The following is a 13,013-nucleotide window of genomic DNA, read 5'->3' as shown; positions in this document are numbered from 1 at the left end:
TTTTAAATTCACTAAATCTTTTCCTTAAGAAATGAAGAATTTCAGGTTGGAGTTAAAAGCAAAATCCATGGATGTTCACTATAAAATCTTTCAACTTAGTTGACTGTATAAAATTTTAATAATGTACAAAAATGCTGGGAGAAAAATTAAAAACAAAGCACAATGCTGGGCTTTATGAGACATACTTAAGGTGACGTATAAAAATAAGAGGCAAGTGCAAACTTGTAACGAAAGTACAGATGAGCTAGTACTATAACACAAAATGTTGAATTCTGGTCAAATTCTTAAAAGCACTTTAAGACTCAAGACTATAATGCACAATTACCAAATAACCATTGTGATGATATATATTCAATAATAATGCACATTATTTAGGTACTATGGGAAAATAGGAGACTTCAAACATAGCAGTGAGCCAAGCTGTTGCCCTAGAAGAGGAGAAACATTGCAGACATTTTCCAATGTGACTGAACTTGAGATTTTCAGCTCCTATTAGTCCCACTGGGGATGGGGGATAAAACTACCAATGATGAAATCCAGCCACATGAAGAACACCACTCTAGAGTAAGAAGAGCCCTCCGGCTTGGTTCTTTTTGTTCAAGATTGCTTTGTCTATTTGGAGGCTTTTCTTCCTTTATGTGTTTTTCTGATTTTTCTCTAGTTCTAAAAAGAATGTTATGGATCTTTTAATGGAGATTCCATTGAATCTGTAAGTCGCTCTGGTAGCATGTGTATTTTAGTAGTTGTAATTCTTCCAATCCATGAACATGGGAGGTCTTCTACTCTTTGTGTCTTTTTTAATTGCTTTTAGCAACGTTTGATAGTTTTCACTGTAGAGTTGTTTGATATCCTTGGTTAAATTTATTCCAGGTTTTTTTTTTCCTGTAGCTCTTGTGAATAGAATTGCTCCTATAATTTCTTTTTTTTTTAAAGATTTATATATTTATTCGAAAGTCAGAGTTATACACACACACACACACACACACACACACACGAGAGGGAGAGAGAGAGAGGTCTTCCATCCTCTGGTCCACGCCCCAACTGGCCACAATGGCTGGAGCTGCACTGATCCGAAGCCATGGGCCGGGAACTTCTTCCAGGTCTCCCACGTGGGTGCAGGGGCCCAAGGACTTGGGCCATCTTCTACTGCTTTCCCAGGCCGTAGCAGAGAGCTGGATTGGAAGTGGAGCAGCTGGGTCTTGAACCAGCGTCCATATGGGATGCTGGCACTGCAAGCAGTGGCTTTACCAGCTACACTACAGCAATGGCCCCATTCTATAATTTCTTTCTCAGTGAGTTCGTTATTAGTGTAAAAATGCTACTGATTTTGCATTTCTGTATTTTCGGCCATGCCACTAAATTTGCTCTTCAGTTCTAACAGACTTTTGATAAAGTCTAGGTTTTCGTACATACAGACTTATGTCATCTGCAGAACAAGAAATAATTTGATTTCTTTCTTTCCTGTTTCTATATATTCTATTTCTTGCTTAATTTCTCAGGTTAAAACATCTAATACAGCCGGCACTGCAGCTCACTAGGCTAATCCTCCACCTGCAGCACCAGCACACCGGGTTCTAGTCCCGGTCGGGGCACCGGATTCTGTCCCGGTTGCTCCTCTTCCAGTCCAGCTCTCTGCTGTGGCCCGGGAAGGCAGTAGAAGATGGCCCAAGTGCTTGGGCCCTGCACCCACATGGGAGACCAGGAGAAGCACCTGGCTCCTGGCTTCAGATCAGTGCCATGCGCTGGCTGCAGCGCGCCAGGCACAGCGGCCATTTGGGGGGTGAACCAACAGAAAAGGAAGACCTTTCTCTCTCTCTCTCTCTCTCTGTCCACTCTGCCTGTCTAAAAACAAAAACAAATCTAGTACAATATTGAATAAGAATTATGAGACATTGTTGTCATTTCCAGATCTTAAGAGAAAATGTTTCTTTTTCTCATTCAATATTATGTCTGCTATGGATTTGTCATATGTAAACTTTTGTTATGTTCCTGCCATACCCAAGTTCTTAAAGGTTTTTTTTTTTTTTTTTTTTTATCAAGAATGGATGTTGAATTGTATCAAATGCTTTTTCTGTATCTACTGAGGTGGTCATCTGATGTTCATCCTAAATCTCCTGATGTGATATATTATGTTTTATTGACTGCAATATGTTGGACCATATCTGTAATCCCGGGATAAATCTTACTTGGTCAGGATGAATGATCTTTTTGGTATGCAATTTGATCTTATTTGCTAGGATTTTTATTGAATCTATGTTCACAGGGGATATTGGTCTGTAGTGTTCGTTGTTGTTCTTGTGTGGTTTTGAAATGTGTATAATTCTGGTCTGACAGAATTAGTTTGGAAGTATTCCAATACAAAATATTCCAATACAAAGTATTCCAATACAAAGTATTCCAATACAAAATACTCAGAGTATTTTGGAATCCTTAGAGAAGAACTGGTATTAGTTCTTCCTTAAATGTTGATGGAACTCAGTGGTGAAGCCATCTGGACCTGGACTTTTCTTTGTTGGAAGATGTTTTATTACAGATAGAACATTATTACTCATTTTTGTCTGGTTAGATTGTCTATGTCTTCATGGTTTGATTTGGAGAGTTGTGTGTCCAGAAATTCATATATTTCTGAAAGGTTTTCCAATTTGACAGCATACAGTTCATCATGAAAGTCTGATCTTTGTGTTTCTCCGGTTTGTTATAATACATACTTTTTCATTGCCAATTTTTAAAATGATTTATTTATGTGAAATGCCAAGATGCAGAGGGGAAGAGGCAGAGAGAGAGAGATCTTCCATCTGATGGTTCACTCCCCAGATGGCCTCAATGGACGGAGCTGGGCTGATGTGAACCGAGAAGCCTAGAGCTTCCTGTGGGTCTCCCACGTGGTGGGTGCAAGATCCCAAGGACTTGGGCCATCTTCTACTGCTTTCCCAGGGCACAGCAGAGAGGTGGATCTGAAGAGGAGCAGCTGGAACTTGAACCAGTATCCATATGGGATGCTGGCACTGCAGGTGGCGGCTTTACCTGCTACACCATCGCACCAGTCCCCGCCAATTTTTGAGTTTTGTGTTTCTCTTAGTCTCACTAAAGTTTTATCAATCTTGTTTATCTTTTTGAATAACCATTCATTGATCTTATATCTTGTATTTTGTTTTCTGTTTCATGTATTCTCATCTGACCTCTGTTCTTTCATTCTATTTATTTTGGTTTGTTCCTCCAATTTTTGTAGGTCATTGAAATACATTGCTGGGAGGTTTATTTGATATCTCACAGACTTTTTAAAAGAATTTATTTATTTGTTTGAGAGGTAGTTACAGACAGTGAGAGGGAGAGACAGAAAGGTTCACTCCCCAGATGGCTGCAACCGCTGGAGCTGTGCCTGCCAGGAGCCAGGTGCTTCCTCCCAGTTTCCCACACAGGTGCAGGGGCCTAAGCACTTGGCCACCCTCTGCTGCTTTCCCAGACCATGGCAGAGAGCTAGATTGGAAGAGGAGCAGGCAGGACTAGAACCAGCGCCCATATAGGATGCCAGCACTTCAGGCAGAGGATTAATCTACTGCGCCATGGTGCCAGCCCCTCACAAACTTTTTGATGTAGGTACCCACTGCTATAAATTCACCACTTTGTGCTTTTTTCTGCATCCCATAAGATTTGTATTTTGTATTTCAATTTTCATTATTTTAAATGAATTTTTAAATTTCATTTCCTATTTCTTGAATGACTCATTATTTATTTAGTAGTATATTATTCAGTCTTCAGGTATTTCTATAGTTCTTAAAGTTTTTTCTCCATGTGCCCCCATTCACAATGCAGACCAGGCACAAGGCCTGAGGTGAGGTTTATACAAGGAAGGCCTACTCTACCTCCTCTTTCTGTGTGATTGGTGTAAGAACACAGCCTGTGGTAAGCACCAGGAAGCCAATTCCTGAAGTTTTTTGGTAGTTGACTTCTAGGTTTATTCTACTGTGATCAGAAAAGGTATATGATGTGATTTCTAGATTTTTAATTTGTTGATTTTTTTGGTGGTGTAATATATGGTCTATTCTAGAGAATTTCTGTGTGGTAATGCAAATAATGTATATGTTGCAACTGTTAGATAAAACTGTCTGTAAACGTACAAGTGACCTTTGACACAATGTAACCTTGATGGCTGTTTATTGGGGGTTTCTTCTAGTGACCCACCCATTGATGGTAGTGGAATGTTCCATCTTCCATCATTTCTGTATTGGAGATTACTTCTTGCTTTGATCTGATAATGAAATTGGTTGCTTTACCATTAGGTACATATACATCGACAATTGTTACGTATTTTTGTGGAACTGACCCTTTAGTCACTATATAGTAACTTTCTTTGTCTCTTTTTACAGAATTAGTCTTGAACTCTATTTTGTCTGATTTAAATATTGTTTCTCCTACATTTTTAATCTTGCTTTCTTTTGCATGGAATATCTTTTTTCTATTTTCTCACTTGTAGCCTGTGTGGGTCTTTACCAATGGAGTGAAATTAATGGTGATGTAAGCAGCATGTCCTGGGGTCTGGTTTTTTATTATCCACTCAGCTAGTCTTTACCTGTTTTTTTTTTTTTTAAGGTTATTTTCCTCTATTTGAAAGAGCAAGAGAGAAGGGGGTAGGAGATACATTCCATTCATCCACTGGTTCACTCCCTAAATGCCCACCACAGCCAGGGCTAGGCCAGATCAAAGCCTGGAATAAAATGTGGGTCTCCCATGTGAATGTCAGGGGCACAAGCACTTCAGCCATCATCTGCCACCCACAGCGTACCCATTAGAAGCAGAGTAGCCGACCTCAAACTGGTGCTCTGATAAAGAATGTGGGCATCCCTGGCTGTGGCTTAACCCAACCCTGTGCAGTGTCCACCCCTAGTTTTTGATATTCTAATTGAGAATTTGTTATATTCACATTCAAGGTTATTATTGATAAGGAATGACTTGAAATTTAAATACTTGAAATTAAAACTTGATAAAGAATGATACATCTTTTTAAAAATTTGTAATTATTTTGAATATTCTTTGTGCCTCCCTTCCTCTTTTGTGGTTAATCTTTGCTTTTTTGTCATCTATATTTATATAGTCTGGCTGCTTTGTATTTCTTTGTTTCTGCTCTTTCATTGAGTTTTATATGTTCATCTGTTTTCATGCAATAGTTATCCTTCTTTGCTTCTGTCTGAACAACTCACAAGTGCCCCTTGTAAGACAAGTCTGATATGTGTTCCCTGGGTTTTAGCTTGTCTTAGAAAGTGTTTATTTTTTCTTAATTTTTGAAGGATAGCTTTGGTCATTATAATATTTTTGGTTGAAAGGTTTTTTTTTTTTTTTTAAATAGGCAGAGTTAGGGAGACAGAGACAGAGAAAGGTCTTCCTTCCATTGGTTCACCCTCCAGTGGCCGCTATGGCCGGAGCTGTGCTGATCTGAAGCCAGGAGCCAGGTGCTTCTCCTGGTCTCCCATTTGGGTGCAGGGCCCAAGCACCTGGGCCATCCTCCACTGCCTTCCCGGGCCACAGCAGAGAGCTGGGCTGGAAGAGGAGCAACCGGGACAGAATCCGGCACCCTGACCAGGACTAAAACCCTGGGTGCCTGCACCACAGGCAGAGGATTAGCCAAGAGAGCTGCGGAAACGGCCTAGAAGTTTGTTTGTTTGTTTGTTTGTTTGTTTTAAAAAAAAAAAAACAATGGTGGCCGGCACCATGGCTCACTTGGCTAATCCTCCACCTGCAGTGCCGGCACACCGGGTTCTAGTCCCAGTTGGGGCGCCAGATTCTGTCCCGGTCGCTCCTCTTCCAGGCCAGCTCTCTGCTGTGGCCCAGGAAGGCAGTGGAGGATGATCCAAGTCCTTGGGCCCTGCACCCCATGGGAGACCAGGAGGAAGCACCTGGCTCCTGGCTTCAGATCGGCGCAGCGTGCCAGCCATAGCGGCCATTTAGGGGGTGAACCAATAGAAGGAAGACCTTTCTCTGTCTCTCTCACTATCTAACTCTGCCTGTCAAAAAAAAAAAAAAAAAGTGGTGGCAGGTGGCAGCAGCAGAGGCATGGGGTGCTCCTCTCTTTTTTTGCAGTACTACTTGGGTCATGGTGGTAGATGGCAGAGTCACGCTGGGGTTGTGGGTGCACCATCTCTCTTGTCATGGGGTCATGAGAGTACTGGCCTGAAGTTTCAGAGGGGTTGCTTGGGTGCCCATGGTGGAAGGGTCATTTCTGGTGTTTTGTCATGTTCTTGGTGTCCCCAAGCCCGGTGGAATGTGTATGGGACCCCATGGAGTCAGCCCTGGGTTTCCATGTCCTGTCATGTCACCCATCTACCTTTTCTTCCACAACTAGATGATGATCCTCTCCATGTTGCTTGATGTTGGGGTGGCAATGGAATAAGCAGTCCTGTGTTCCCAGTGCTAGATCTTAGCCAGAGCTCACATCTGCCAACCTGTTAGTGCCATGGCTCATGTTGCTATGGGCTGAGGCATTGCTGAGGTGACCTGCAATACTGTCTGTGATACAAGGCCATTTTACTGGGGCATGGGCTTCCACTTGAGACCAGTAAATAGGGAGAGGTCCTGTCTGCAGACAGTGGCAAGGAATGGGGACCATTAGCATCCTTCCATTATTGGGTTTTAATAGATTGGTGTTACGTTCTAAGAAGCAGTCCTGTGTTCACTTGGGTTCCCTATTCCCTATTCCCTATTCCCTATTGATGTACTGTTTCTACTTGGTGTCTGTCCACATTTTGGGGAGGGGTTGTTGAGGTAGCTCCTTGGCTATCCAGGCTGACAGTAAATTGGTCTACATCTGATTCTCAGAGCCACAGGATCCTGCACTGTTCTACAGATACACAGAGCTCCATGCAATGCCATAGGTGATGTTGGCAACACTGAGTCCATCCTACCTGGGCGTGGTCCCCACTTGATTCAAGGGCAGGTATAGAGCCTCCATCAGTTCTCACCCCACTGGGGCTGGGGGTCTGTGGGCTCTATCTGATGCTGGGTCTCACTATGGTGGGAGTGGCACTGAACTGAAAGGTGAAAGCCCTCAATTCACTTTCCCAGTCTACTTCACTATAGTTTGAAGTCTTAGTCTTTGCTGTCTGCCTGAGTTTGGTGGAGTGTTGTAGAGGCAGTTCCTTGGCCACCCAAACTGACCCTAAGCTGAGTTGTACCTGGGTTTCAGAGTCACTGATCCCTGAACAGACTCAGGGGCAAATGCCAAGTATAAAGGAGGCTGGTGGTGTTCGACTGAAACAAGTCCTGGGTCTAGGTCTTTGCCTGATTCCAGAGAAATCTAGAAGCTCTGTGAACACTGCTAGGAGGATAGATACCCTTGGATATCATGGTACTAGGCCAAGCAGTGAGCTTCAAGGTCAAATCCTAAGCGTCCTTTGCTGCCTCATTCCCCGCAGCAGGAGTCTTGGTCTGTTGTCTGCCAGAGGTTTGGGGAGGGGTGATGGAGGCCCCTTTACCATTTGGATATGGAGGATCCAAAAACAGTCTACACATTCTACTTGTTGGCAGTAGCTCCGAGACTCTATTCTGCTCTAGGTTTCACCACAGCAGGCCTGCCCTAAGTAGGAGGGGAGGCGGGAGCTAGAGCCAGGGGGAGAGGCAGAGTGATGCAGTCAGCGCTTCCTCTGTGCCTTCTTCAGTACTTATTGTTAGGCTAACACCAGGCATGGCTTCCTTAGCTCTTGTTGAGTTCATGAATGGGTGTTCCAGTTGGTGTCTTCCTAAGACAGTTGCTGTAGTGTGTTCCTCTGGCACCATCTCGCTCTGCCTCCCTGAAGTTCCTCCTTGAGAGAAGTACTCCAAGATGAAATGTCTCTCAGGAGGAAGAATCCAGGCAAAGCGCTCAGGAAGTTCCAGAGGGGTGACTGGTAGTGAGCAACACATTGAATCAGGACGTAAGATGATGCGACTCTGGACGTAGTGATTACAGAATGCAGAGGTCATAGCTCCTGGTAACGTTCTAAGGGGGAGGGTTCTGCTCAGTAAGGGGGAGGGTTCTGCTCAGTAAGGGGGAAGGGCTCCCCCCTTGCTCTGTTTCTGTGAATTCAATCACTACTGACTGGAATCCCTTCTCATTTTAAGACGCCCAAGACCTAAATGACATTTTGAAGTTGGAAGTTCATGTCTTTTCAAACTTCGATAATTGAGGCAATTACATTGCTTGCTTGGGATAAAGAAACAGCTGATGTTAATTCTTTGGAATTTTATTTAATGGTTTTGTTAAAGAAAAAAACAGTGTAATCATGTTTATGTAAGATGATCCCACATGTTCATACAGATGACTGTAGAAGCAGAACTTACACTGTTGTGAATAACATACGGGCGGTGCGAGTTTGAAAATTGTCTTCAGTTTTCTGGGTGTGTCTTTGTCCTTCATGCCTTGCCATGTTGTTAGAAAAGTTCACAATCAGCATGTGTAATTTTAAATAACTAAAAGACATGATTTCAAAAGTCAAAATGAAGGACGGGTGGAGGAGGTTTTAGTTACGAGTAAGGCTGGATGACTGCTTGATGGTGGGGGACAGAGAAAGGGGAGCTCTCAGAGTCAGGCTGAGATTTAGAGGCAGAGATGCTGGGAGAATGGCAGGACCAGGAACGGAACAGGGAGCAGAACGGATGGGGACAAGCTCAGGCTGCCCCAGGGTCAGGGGACAGCATCCGTTTAGAGAGGCAGCAGGGGGCTGGCAAGAGAAATACGTATCGAAGCCAGTGCTGTAAACACGTGAGCTAGAGTCACAAAAAAAAAGGGTTGAGGTTCCCAGAGTGAAGTGTGCGTGGGGAACCTGTGGGTCTGGACACAAGCTGCCACCATTACTGCCTTCACGCAAGTCACTGAAAAGACTCAGGGGTCTGTGTAAGGGCCACCTCTGTCCCCAAGCACAAAACCAGAGCAGAAAGTGGCAGAAGCTAAGATGGAACAACACTCGTGGCGTAATCCCATCTCAAAATCCCACAGCACAGGTTATAATAACAATGCCTACTCTGGGCCCCTGCCATCCTCGAATTTCAGGCTCAGCTTGGGTCATTGTGACACCAGAATTCTGATACCACTTTGGCATCAACCCCATGACAGCTGGCATGGGAGGTCAACGCTGCAGCTCATCTATCACCCTGCCCGGTCCTCTGAGGAGTATCCAGTGGAACCGTGACTCCGAACCCATACGTACCTCTGACTTTTTTATCAAATTATATTTTGATGGATCTTTTTTCCTTAATGAATGTACTTAACAAGTCCTTATGTTACTTGAGAATAGTTAACTATCAGCAAATGTATTGTGCTAAGAATTATTAAGTAAACATATACCCTCCTCACCCCACCCACAGTTAGTAGACTGAAGGCTGAATTATAGATTGTACACGCATCTGCTGCCATCCATCATGCCTTAATGCCAGTTAGCCATCACTTGTGGGCTGGAGCTAATCAAGCTGGGCTCTCCCCTGTAGGTGAGCTCGGTTTCCCACCTGTTACTTTGGCTGGGTGAGTGCCCTCTCCATAGATCTTTATTTAGTAGAAATATTTGACTTTGGCAGACTGTTAAAAGAAGTAATATTTCAAAATAATGCAACAGAGCGATATTTATGAAACTATTTGCACAGCGTTCCCAAGAAGTTAGCTCTCCTCTCCCGTTATAAATCACTCTCTAGCCGGGTCAGAAAGAGCAGATTTGCCAAATATTTAGATCCTGGAGGATCTGCAGCAGAGATCATTATAGTAAAAGAAGAAGAATCATCAGAAATTATTGGTTGGAGAAAATGCTGGCAGCACACAAATTACACACAGAAATGTGGGAAAGAACTGGCAGCTTGAAGCCTTGACTTGGAGGGTAGTGCAGAGAACAAAGAAAGAGCAACAAACCAGTTTGCCCAGCCCTACACAGCCCCTCGACCCTCCCCAGCTGGAAGCCATCCAGCTTGGCTGGGCAGCGCTACATTGTTGCGGGTTGGCGATGTCCCTCCGTCAGGAATGGATGTTTGCAGCTTTCTGGACACTTCCCGCTGGCTCTGTCCATTTGTAGATACCATTCTGGAGTTAGGGCGTGATGAGGATTGGAACTGACACACACCAAACTCTGCATGTCCTAGAGCCAGCCTCGATGGCTCTGCCACTGTCATGTCAAGCTCCATCCCCCGTGGCCACGCGAGGGCTGCGCCCATGACACCTGTCAGAAACTTTCAAGTGTCTGCTCATTTCTTCATCAAGATCGCCTGTGCAGCCTGGGCAAGGGGGTTGCGGGTGACATTTGGGATGAGGGAGGGGTGGGCAGCATCTTCCTCTTTCTGCCTCCTCCAGCTGTCAGTTTGGGTTTTCTCTCCACATGTCAAGGTTTAAACTCAGCTGCCTTGTCATTTAGAAATGCATGCGAGGGTAACCAGGTTTGAAACCAATGTGGGAGAGAGAACTTGAGCAGTCTCCTTAGAGAAGGAAGCATCTCGGGGAAATTAAACAAACAAAAGAGGCCTGGCACCGGGCTATCTCTGCCCTTTGGAAAAGTGCTGCTTTGAGAGCTGGGTGGCTGCACTCAGGCCGTCTACACACATGAATTCCTGTCTTTGCATTTCTTTGCTCTTTCCATCAAAGTGGAATAATTTGGCATATGAGTTACCCCAAACAACAGAGGTTTTCTGGGTGGAAGGTTTTAGTTGTCTACTGTTTTGCTTTTTCTTTTTTTAACTAATGCTTTCATTTTCATAAAGGATTAATAACAAAAATACAGGTCTCAATTAAAGCTACACCTTCATAGCCTTGTAAGCTCTGCATGGGTTACAGGTCTGAAAATCACAATATTCATTAGCAACATTTGGAAAAATGGGTAGCTAAAGAGATGCTGCATCTGCTCCATCTAAATTGTTCCTAGTGACTTTAGCAGGAGGTAATATGGTTCCTTTGCTGGCCTGTGCTAAGACAGAGTAAAGATTAGAAGATCTTTGCTTTAGTCTGCCTAAGCTATTGAAAAATTCCACAATGGGTTTCTTGAGTTAAACCGTCACTCAAATATTTCATCGCCATCAGTGTACAGTAGGCATAAACTTGGGCTCTGTTGATATTGTGTGTGTGTGTGTGTGTGTGTGTGTCACCCTCCAATAATGCTTCACATTTCTCAGTCCCTTCTCAAGAAGCCTACAGCTGTGTACTCAACAGGCTGAGTTGCCTGGCTTCTTCAGGGACAACATCCGGCCAGCCAGAGCAGAGCAAGGTGGTGGCTGGGCTGTCCTGGGAGCTCTGTGCAGGAAGATGCGGGAGCAGGTGCCCTGGCTGTGGAGTCACACATGCTAAGCCCAGTGCTGCCCCCACTTCTAAACCGTGGGCTTATGACATTACCACTCTGTGCCTCTGCCCCTATGTGTAAAATAGGAGTATAGGACAACAGTTGCTATCTCATGGCATTGTTTTAAGGCCCAATTAAAATGAAAGATAGGAAATTACTTTGAATAGAGGTTTTATTAGTTTCAAAAAGGGAGTGGTAAAATAACTTTGACAATGTTTTTAAAATGCAATCAATTTTTAAAGGTTTTTTGTGTGTGTGTGTGTGTGAGTTATAGTGAGAGTTACAGACAGTTAGGTCTTCCATCTGTTGGTTCACTCCCCAAATAGCTGCAACAGCCAAAGCTGAGCCAATCTGAAGCCAGGAGCTTCATCTGGGTCTGCCATGTGGGTGGGAGGGGCCTAAACGCTTGGGCCATCTACCACTGCTTTCCCAGGCACATCAGCAGGAAGCTGGATTGGAAGTGGAGCAGCAGGACTTGAACTGGCACCCATATGGGATGCCAGAGCTGCAGACTGGGGCTTTAACCTGCTCTGCCACAGCACTGGCCCCAGTCAGCCCTCCTGATTGTTCTGCTTCTATGAATTCTACCAACCTTGGATCAAAAATATTTGGAAAAGTGTACTGAACATCTAGAGATTTTTTTTTCCTGTTACCATTCCCTAAAGCAGTCATTATAACAACTATTTACGTAGCATGTACACAGTGCTAGATATACCTAGGTATTAGCTAGAGATAATTTAAATTCGGGAAACGTTGTATGCCAACACTACACTCTGTTGTACGAGGAACTTGAGCATACAAGGATTTTGGTATCTGAGAGACTATTCCAGCTGGTTCGTATCATTCAGATTTTCCCCAACAACCGGGGCCAGTGTCTTGGCGCCTGGGCTGAAGCCTCTGCCTCTGCTGCCCACACACAACCTCACCAGAGCAACCAACAGAGGCAGGAGCCTGCTTGTCGGCAGAGCTGCCAATCAGCCGTGGCAGGAGGGGTGGCGACTGGAGGCTCTCGTGGGAGGACGATGACAGATGTCCGCCACTCTATTCCTTTGGGGTTGGAATAGGAGATGACGAAAGCTTGCCAGTCACTGGCACAAGACATAAGTGTTTGTAGCTGCGAATGAGGAGTTTAGACAATCCCAACAGGCAGTGGCGATGGGGAGCAGGTTCTTTAAGAGTCTAAGGAAAAAAAGTAAATGGAGAGACAAACAGGGGGTCTGAGTAGTTCTCCGAAAGGCCTCTCCCAAGCAAGCAGCGGGGCTGCACTCAGGGCATGGCACCAGCAACACATCACCAGCTGCAGCCTGTGTGCCCCTCTCTGCTCACACCCGAGGCATTGGACCTGTGGGAGTGTGGGCTTCACAGAAAACGAACCACAGAGCCCTCCCTCCGCGGCCAGGGGTCCCACCTAGAGTAACATGGCCTCTGCAGTGCAGGAAGAATCGGGAGAGGAAAAGAAGTGCCAGGGAAGGGAGTGCGTGGGGCCCAGTCTGTATGCCCTGCCCTTTGCCATCCACCCAAAGGGGCATCGACATAGGGCATGAAAGAGGGACTGTACCCAGACGAGCCAGCTTGCTGCTGTGGCTGACCAGGGTAACTGGACTCGGAGCTGTCTCTGTGGGCAAGGAGAAGCGAGGGCCACCATTCTCTTGTGGTCTCCTGACACCGGCCTGAGCTCACCCAGCCCTGGCCCTCCAGGTGCTCTCTGGGAGCTGCCCACCCGGTGACCTGTGCAGT

At 45.0% G+C, this 13,013-nt stretch overlaps 1 long non-coding RNA gene and 1 other non-coding gene across 3 annotated transcripts in view; one reads left to right on the top strand and one right to left on the bottom strand.

The window, feature by feature from the left end:
* Positions 1-13,013, top strand: part of LOC149122033 (uncharacterized) — a 93,107-nt gene that overhangs the window by 28,954 nt on the left and 51,140 nt on the right. The gene's annotated exons all lie outside the window — the stretch shown is intronic.
* Positions 3,789-3,920, bottom strand: LOC127484282 (small nucleolar RNA SNORA51). The gene has a single exon (XR_007911163.1). It is a non-coding gene; the product is annotated as a small nucleolar RNA SNORA51 (small nucleolar RNA).

Source organism: Oryctolagus cuniculus, chromosome 15 (assembly GCF_051225735.1).
Source record: "Oryctolagus cuniculus isolate XC-2025 breed Fujian yellow rabbit chromosome 15, ASM5122573v1, whole genome shotgun sequence".
Lineage (NCBI taxonomy): Eukaryota > Metazoa > Chordata > Mammalia > Lagomorpha > Leporidae > Oryctolagus > Oryctolagus cuniculus.
Note: the sequence above shows the minus strand (reverse complement) of the source record. Positions and strands in the feature narration are given on the sequence as shown.